The 7,008-nt window shown below is 47.8% G+C and overlaps 1 protein-coding gene across 5 annotated transcripts in view; it reads left to right on the top strand.

Moving 5' to 3' along the window:
• The first annotated feature begins 3,082 nt into the window (after nucleotides 1–3,082).
• TNRC6B (trinucleotide repeat containing adaptor 6B) overlaps nucleotides 3,083–7,008 on the top strand; it is a 127,659-nt gene continuing 123,733 nt past the window's right edge. The window contains exon 1 of one of the 5 annotated variants that reach the window (XR_005953550.1): nucleotides 3,083–6,850. The gene's annotated coding sequence lies outside the window, so the exon portion shown is untranslated. The remainder of the gene's footprint in view (nucleotides 6,851–7,008) is intronic. The other 4 variants (XM_041416937.1, XM_041416939.1, XM_041416938.1 and 1 more) reach the window with 4 other exon arrangements.

The raw sequence follows: 7,008 nt of genomic DNA, 5'->3' as shown, positions 1-7,008 counted from the left end.
GCTCTTTGTTCCCAAGCTGCTGGAGGCAAAATCATGGGAACAGCTCCTGCTGCCTTCCTGAGGGTTCACACCACCTCACACAGGGTGACCCTGGGCCATTTTGCTTCACAGCTCTTCCTCCTGGCACTCACACCCCGCTGCTGTCATCATGTCCCTTCTGCCTCCCCACACAGCTCTCTCTGCTGGGTCTTGGCCGGGGTCACCCTGCAGCTGATGGGGTGAGGAGAAGAGCGCAGCTCCCGAGAGCTCCGTGTGAGGACAGAACACGCCCTTCCGCACGCAATGCTGGTCCACGATCCAAGAAACCTCCCAAAGAGCTTCCCACTCCCTGCCACATAAGATCCCCACATTTTTTCCCACCATCACCTTCATTCTGTAACCACATTTTTCTACCAATCTCAGTTTTATGATGTCTTTCAGCAGGTTTTTTCCTCTGTCTCACTGATGATGCTCCCTTCCAGAATTATTCTCGCTTTTTGTCCTCGGGTCCTGCCACCCTGGACTCTGGCCCCTTTGCAAGTGTCAGTGAGCTGTCCAGTTAAAACCCAGATATGCATGGAGTTTCTGGTGAGTTTTTTGTTGTTTTGGTTTTTATAAAAATCTAACTGGATGCTTCCCCATGAAACACCAGTTTTGGAAACTCTGGGAAGGAAGCCATGGAGGGGGAATAATATAACCACATTCTAACGTGTATGACAGTACAAATAGTTATACTGTATCTTTGAATTCCTAATCAAAACTGATAGTAACTGTTGTGGTTTGGAGGTGGCTTTGGTTTTTTTTTTTTTTGGGGGGGGGGTTGTTTGGTTGGTTTTTTTTGGGATTTTTGGGGTTTGTTTTGTTGGGTTTTTTTTGGGGGGGAAGGGGGGATTGGTTTGTTTGTTTGTTGTTTGTTTTTCGCCTGGGCTGCCTGGAAGAGACACAATTTTCCACATATTAGAAAAGGAAATTTTTCCTTTCTCCTCAGGTTTTCTGCCTTGTATTCTGCACAGTCCATTGCCCCACCCTAGGGTAACTTTTCAGTCTGTCCCCTGCTCTGCAGGTGCCATCCTTGTTTCCTCATCTGCTTTTCTGGTAGAGTATTATTGCTGCTCACTGTCTGTGTCCAGCTCAGCAGAGCAAAGAGAGGCAGACGCTTTGCTGTTGGTATTGCTTTCAGTGCTGCTGACAAGTGCAGACAGCACTGTGCTTTTCTGCTAGGGATAGTTTCACTCCCAGACTAAGGAGAAATGGCAGCCATTCTGCTTGCTTTGATCTCATTAATAATAAAGGACAACGGGAGCCCTTTTGAATATGAGGAAAAAGCTCGAGTTAAAAAATTAAACAGCATACTCAATTAATTTAGAACCACAGCAAAGCCTTGGAAAGCTGCCATCTTAAATCACTACACAGATACAACTCCCAGAAAATAATAATAATATAAGAAACAAAAAATAATCCCGTGGTCTTGCTGTGCTAATAAGAGTTTGCTGGGACAAACTGGGAGCTTTCCCCAGCATCAGTTGATTGATTGATCATACCTGTGTGATTTCCCTTTTGCAAAAGCAAGGGCATATACATATCTCCTATTCTTCCATAGGGAAGGAACTAGCAGGAATGTGCCCAGCCCACTTTTTTCTTCAAAACCTGATTTTTCTGTTGGGATGGAGCTGGGTGACATAAATGAGTATATAAATGATGTTAGAATTGCTTTCACCTACCTATACTTTAGTTTCTATTTAGATTCATCTAAAGGGGACTCAAAAGTTTTGCACAGGCTGCTACTGATGGTGAGTATCACAGCACCAACCAAGTTGGTGGAATGGGAACATTAAAAGTTAATTAAAATCTGTAGAGCTGCACTGCTTCTAGCCTCAGCATAACTGCTAGCTGATAACTCCTATACGTGTGCTGGTTCACTTTCAGGACTGAAAATAGTTGGGGGAAAAAAAGGCAAAAAGAGACTCCTTAAAGATTACAATACTTTTCAAAACATTTTCTTAATTGTCTGTTTTTTTCACTAAAAAACCTCCACATGTTAGCATTGTTTTGCTGAAAATAGCTGTATTTAAAATAGCTTCAAATAATGTTAATGAAGCATTGTTTTAATTTTGCCTCCAGGAAAAACAAAATGAAGTCGTATCATGAATTATTCTCTATTTAAAACCACTGCCATCATATTAACATTTTTTTCCCCTTTAGCTGTGGGCTGACAAAAATTCTTTCTCCCTTTTCCTTCCAACAATATAATGTGAGCATGACAGCAAAACAAATTGAAACTTCTGCTGAGCACTTTGCCCAAGACATGCATAAACTGCTCTTGTTTCTACTGCAGCTGCATGTCTTTCCTGGGTATGACACATAAAAATAGGTAATGTCAAAATAAGCCTACTATATTAAGAGCAGTTAGAGATGTGGAGGTGTCTGACTGGGACTTAAAGCTCAGGTCCTGAGCACTTACAGGCATTGAAGATATTTTTACAGTTTTTTGTAAAGCAGGAATGTTAGCACTAATCACGTGACTAACATACAAATTTGAAAATTACATTTGACATCTCCCTAATTTCCTCTTGCTATTTAACTTAATTCTAGTATTCATTACTTTCTTTTTACTTAAATTGCTCTTTTGTGTTTCTTTGCTGTTATGGGTGGCTTAGAAAGGAAAAAATAATCACATTGAAATCTCCTCTTCTCTATTTTAAACACAAATTCCTTTTTTCTGTCCTGATTTTTACAGCTCCAGGCATATGAAGTATTACTTCCTCTCTCTTGCTTGTTCCCTGAAAAGCCCCATGAAGGATGCACAAGAATGGCTGAGAAAACTTCTCACCACTCAATTGAAGGAAATAGGAAATGCTGAATCCTTAACAGGTATCTCTGCTGAAAGTAATTATTAGGATAAATATTTTTAGAAAAGGATAATAGGTATTTAAACAGGGTCAAAATCTTTGTAAATATTTATGTTTTATTCCCCTCATATATTGATGCCATATGCCTGCTGAAACTTCCCTGAAGTCTTCTAGAAAAAGGATGGATTAAAAAGCAGCTTCCAGGGGAAAGATGTAAGTAAGAAAATAATCTAATTAGCCTGTGTTTATATAAAACAAGAGAACATCAATTCTTTTATTACTTTTTCTATGAATCATCTTTTAAACAATGGCTTTTTCAGTGCTGCCTGCATTTCAGACACAGATCAAGTGCAGCATTGTATCACATGTTAAATGTTACACTCCACATGAAAACACTTAAACAGAGGACACCATAAAGAGCATCAGCACACAGCTGACTATGGCTTTCCAAAAAGTAACCTTTCCTTTAATCACCACGCAGGTAACTAGTTGGGTCCTTTCTGTGTCCACAAGACAGCTGCTGCTTAGTGCACCCAAAGCAGAAAAAAGGGCAGGGTTAGCAAAGACCTTTTCTAAAAATATGAGTAGTTTTTAGTGACTGACTATCCAGAGTTCATTTGGGTACACTGATTTAAAAACCTAGCAAGCCTATAAAAAATCATGCCATGGAACTTCTGGAAATAATAAACCAGTGTCAAAAACCCTGATTACAAACTCCAGATATCAATGCTGTTTCTAAATTCTTGTTCTCTCTCATTCCTGCATCCAGAACTGTCCTAAGCTGACAGCACTCTTTGTTTAGAGAAGTACCTTCATGCAGGCTTATTCTAGACTGTCTCCCTGCCAGATTCAGTATTTATAACAAATAAACTTAATTTTAAAAAAGAAGAGGTCATACATTTTCATAACCTAAGAGTGAAAAGGCTGTGGAACTGACCCCAGCTCTGAAGGTTGGGTGGCTGTGTGAGGTTTGATACTTGAGATGTCTGCAGGCAGGATCCCACCCTGTTCCTGCAGGAGCAAAAGGGAACGCTCATCCTGCAGTGAGACCACTCCCCAAAGCTATAATGGTTTTTCTCATCACTCCTCTACCAGAAATGAAAGACTTTCACCCCAAAGAAATCCAACCTTTCCCAGCACCTGGAAAGGCAGCACAGTGGCAGTGTAATACTGACACCCAGTGGATGAAAAAATGCACTGTCACTGTCCACCCACACTATCCCATTTTTGGGTTGGATTGGTAGTGGGGAGGTATGAAAAACCCAGGAAGAACCATTTTGTTCCTAAGCATTTGGACTTTTTGAGAACCAGAACCTGTGTGGGAGCTGTGATTCCTTCCAAATTCACAGGTGAACCTGGCTGGGAACTCCTGAGTCATGCACTATACTTCACAGAAACCAACAAAATCTGCTTGCTTTCTACAGCTCAAGTTTGTTTTATAGTGTGAAACTACAGGGACAATGGAGAGTGCTATCTTTTGCTCTTCGAAAATTAAAATACCTGGTTCCCTAGGCTTATGCAAAATAAATCATATTCCTTTACCTGCAAGATGCACACCAAAACCCTGAGCAAAACATAGGAAGAAAAGCTCACAAAAGAACACCAATAAGGGGAAAGAGAATTTAAAGAGAAATTATTGTATTGGGGTTTTTTACTTATGGCAAAGACAAGGGCAGCATCTTGGACAGATCTTTCTCTCCCAAAGCCTGCAATCTGTACTCTTGGTGTATTAGTGATTTCTGCTTACAACATGAAAAATACATGTGGAGAGACAGGATACAGACAGTTCCCACACATTGAATAAACAATGAGGAAGAGAGGCAAAGTGCATCCAAAAGTTATATTACTAATTCATACTGATTTACACAGAGCCTTTTGTATTCCTTACAGCAGCACAGTAACAAGTGCACATCCAGTATGAAATCTTATTTATATTAATGGGGCTCTTTTCCCACCAATCAATGTAAAAATCAATTACCATTACTGAATGGAGAAGCCATCAAAAGATTCACTGCTCTTTACTGACTTGTGTAGCCTGAGTTCGCAGGGATCTTGTCTGCTCTCTGTGCCACCAGCACACGTGGCTTTGCTGCGCTGGCAGCCGTCCCTCCTGCTGCTGACCAACCTGTGAAGGGCTCTGCGGCTCTTCCAAGACAAGAGCACGTTTTCAGCAAACACCCACAGGCCTGTTTACCGAGATGACAGCCACATCGCATCCCTAGAGTTCTGTGTTCAGAGCTCCACGGCTCTGCTGATCAGGTTGTAACGGGATTCTCCCGAGGAGATCAAATGGAAGCATTGCACTGGCGTGCAGCCCTGGGCGAGGTCAGCAAGTGACACTCATCATGGAACATCATCAAATACACCGGGGAATAAGGAGAATGAGAGCAAGTGTAGAAATTAAGTACAAGGAGAACCTCTCGCTCCCAGTTTATCCTCCACAGGCTTCTGTTATCCATGCCCTGCCCTCAGGGCTGTCTCAGTGCTGCTCTGGCCCTGCTCTTCCGCTCTGCCAATCCTTGGTGCCGCGCAGTCCCTGCTCACGCAGCTCCCATGTTGTCCTGGCCGTTCTGCCGTGCACCCGCTCTGCGCTCCGGGGCTAACGCTGCCCATCCCGGCCCTCACGCCATCTCCCAGGGAAGCGGCCCCGGGCCCGCTCCTGCCTCAGCCTCGCACCGACCACCCCCCGCCCCGCAGTTTCTGGCTGGGCCCACTCCACGAATAACGAAGATCAGCGTGTATTTGTAACGATTACATTTGGGAACGACGCCGCGGTCACCGCAAATGCCTTTTCCACAAGTTTTCCCCGGCCGCGGGGCCCCGTCACGTGCGCAGCCGCCCGGGCCACGTGGGGCGCGGTAGGCACGCGCCATCGCCCGGCCCACCGTCCTCCCTCCAAGGAGATTGACAGTGACACCAACCAATCAAAGGCACGGCCCTGCCTTTCCCCGCCCCCAACCCACGGTTGCTGTGTCATCCGGCGGGTGGCATCAGAGGGCGGTCGCCGGTTGGCTGCGCAGGCGTTAGGTAACGGCCAATGAGCTTCGCGAGCTGCACGACTGACACCTCTCCTGTCCAATAGCTATCGCGCGTGCACGCCGAGGGGCGGGGTGAAGCGGAGATGTGGCGTTGGTGCCCTATCGCGGCGCCGCTGAGCGGCCACAGCCGCGGCCATACGCGCTATCGCCTGTGCCAGTCAGGCGCCCCGCCCGTGCGGCCGGCACATGAGTGCACAAACTGACGTAACCTCGCCTCGGCTGAGGGGGGTCCCAGGGGCCGCCGAGAAGCGCGGCTCGGTGGGCGGGTCTCCGCACTGTTACGGTGTAACGGGCATATTCCTTCTCTAATGGAGTCGGAGGATGCGACCCACAGCCCAATCCGTAGGCCGGAAGGGCGGGACAAGTAGAAGCGGGCGAGCGAGTGCCCCATTTAAGGGGCAAATCTCGCAGCTAACTGGCAGAGGAAGAAGGGGCGGGAAGTAGTGAGGGATGTGAAGGGGGGCAACGCTAACCGGTGACAGCCAGCAAGTGCAGCCAATCAGTGCGCGTGTAGTGACGCGAGAACCCAATCAAAAGCGGCGGGAGGCGGTGCTTCTCTGTGATTGACGTGCATCCTGGCTAATGGGCGGATAGATCCCCGAGACCCTTCCCAATGGGCAGCGTGAAGGGGCGGAAAGGGGAGCGGAAGGAGAAGACGAGCAGGCAGAGCGACCAATCACAGCGGGGGTCGGCGGGGCGCCGTCCAATGGGCGGTGCGAGGGGCGGTGCGGGGGCGTGTCCCGGTGTGTTTGGGTTCGTGCTCCTCGGGGGAGGGAGAGACGGCGGCGAGGAAAGTTTGGTTTTGGTTTTTTTTTCCCCCCCCCCGGTGGTGTTTTTTTGGCGGCGCCGGCGGAGCGGGGGGGGGTACGCTTTTCGCAGCTTCTTCGCCTTTTGCTTCCCGGGGTTCGTGTTTCCCGGGCGGGCGGAGCCGCCCCCGGCACTGAGAAGAACGGGGGCTCAGCGCACCGCGGCGGCGCCTCGGCGGTGAGTGCGGGACGGGCCCCCCGCCTATTCCCATCCCAGCTCCCGCCGCGGGACTCCCTGGCAGCCCTTCCCGCCCTGCGGACCCTCGCGCCGCCTCTGAGGGGCCTCTGGCGCCGGGCCGCGGTGCCGCGGGGCGGGGGAGGGACGGGGGGGCCGGG

This window comes from Onychostruthus taczanowskii, unplaced genomic scaffold, assembly GCF_017590055.1.
Source record: "Onychostruthus taczanowskii isolate IOZ18803 unplaced genomic scaffold, ASM1759005v1 scaffold53, whole genome shotgun sequence".
In the NCBI taxonomy this organism is placed as follows: domain Eukaryota; kingdom Metazoa; phylum Chordata; class Aves; order Passeriformes; family Passeridae; genus Onychostruthus; species Onychostruthus taczanowskii.
The sequence above is the reverse complement of the archived record's forward strand: the minus strand, read 5'-3'. Positions and strand labels throughout refer to the sequence as shown.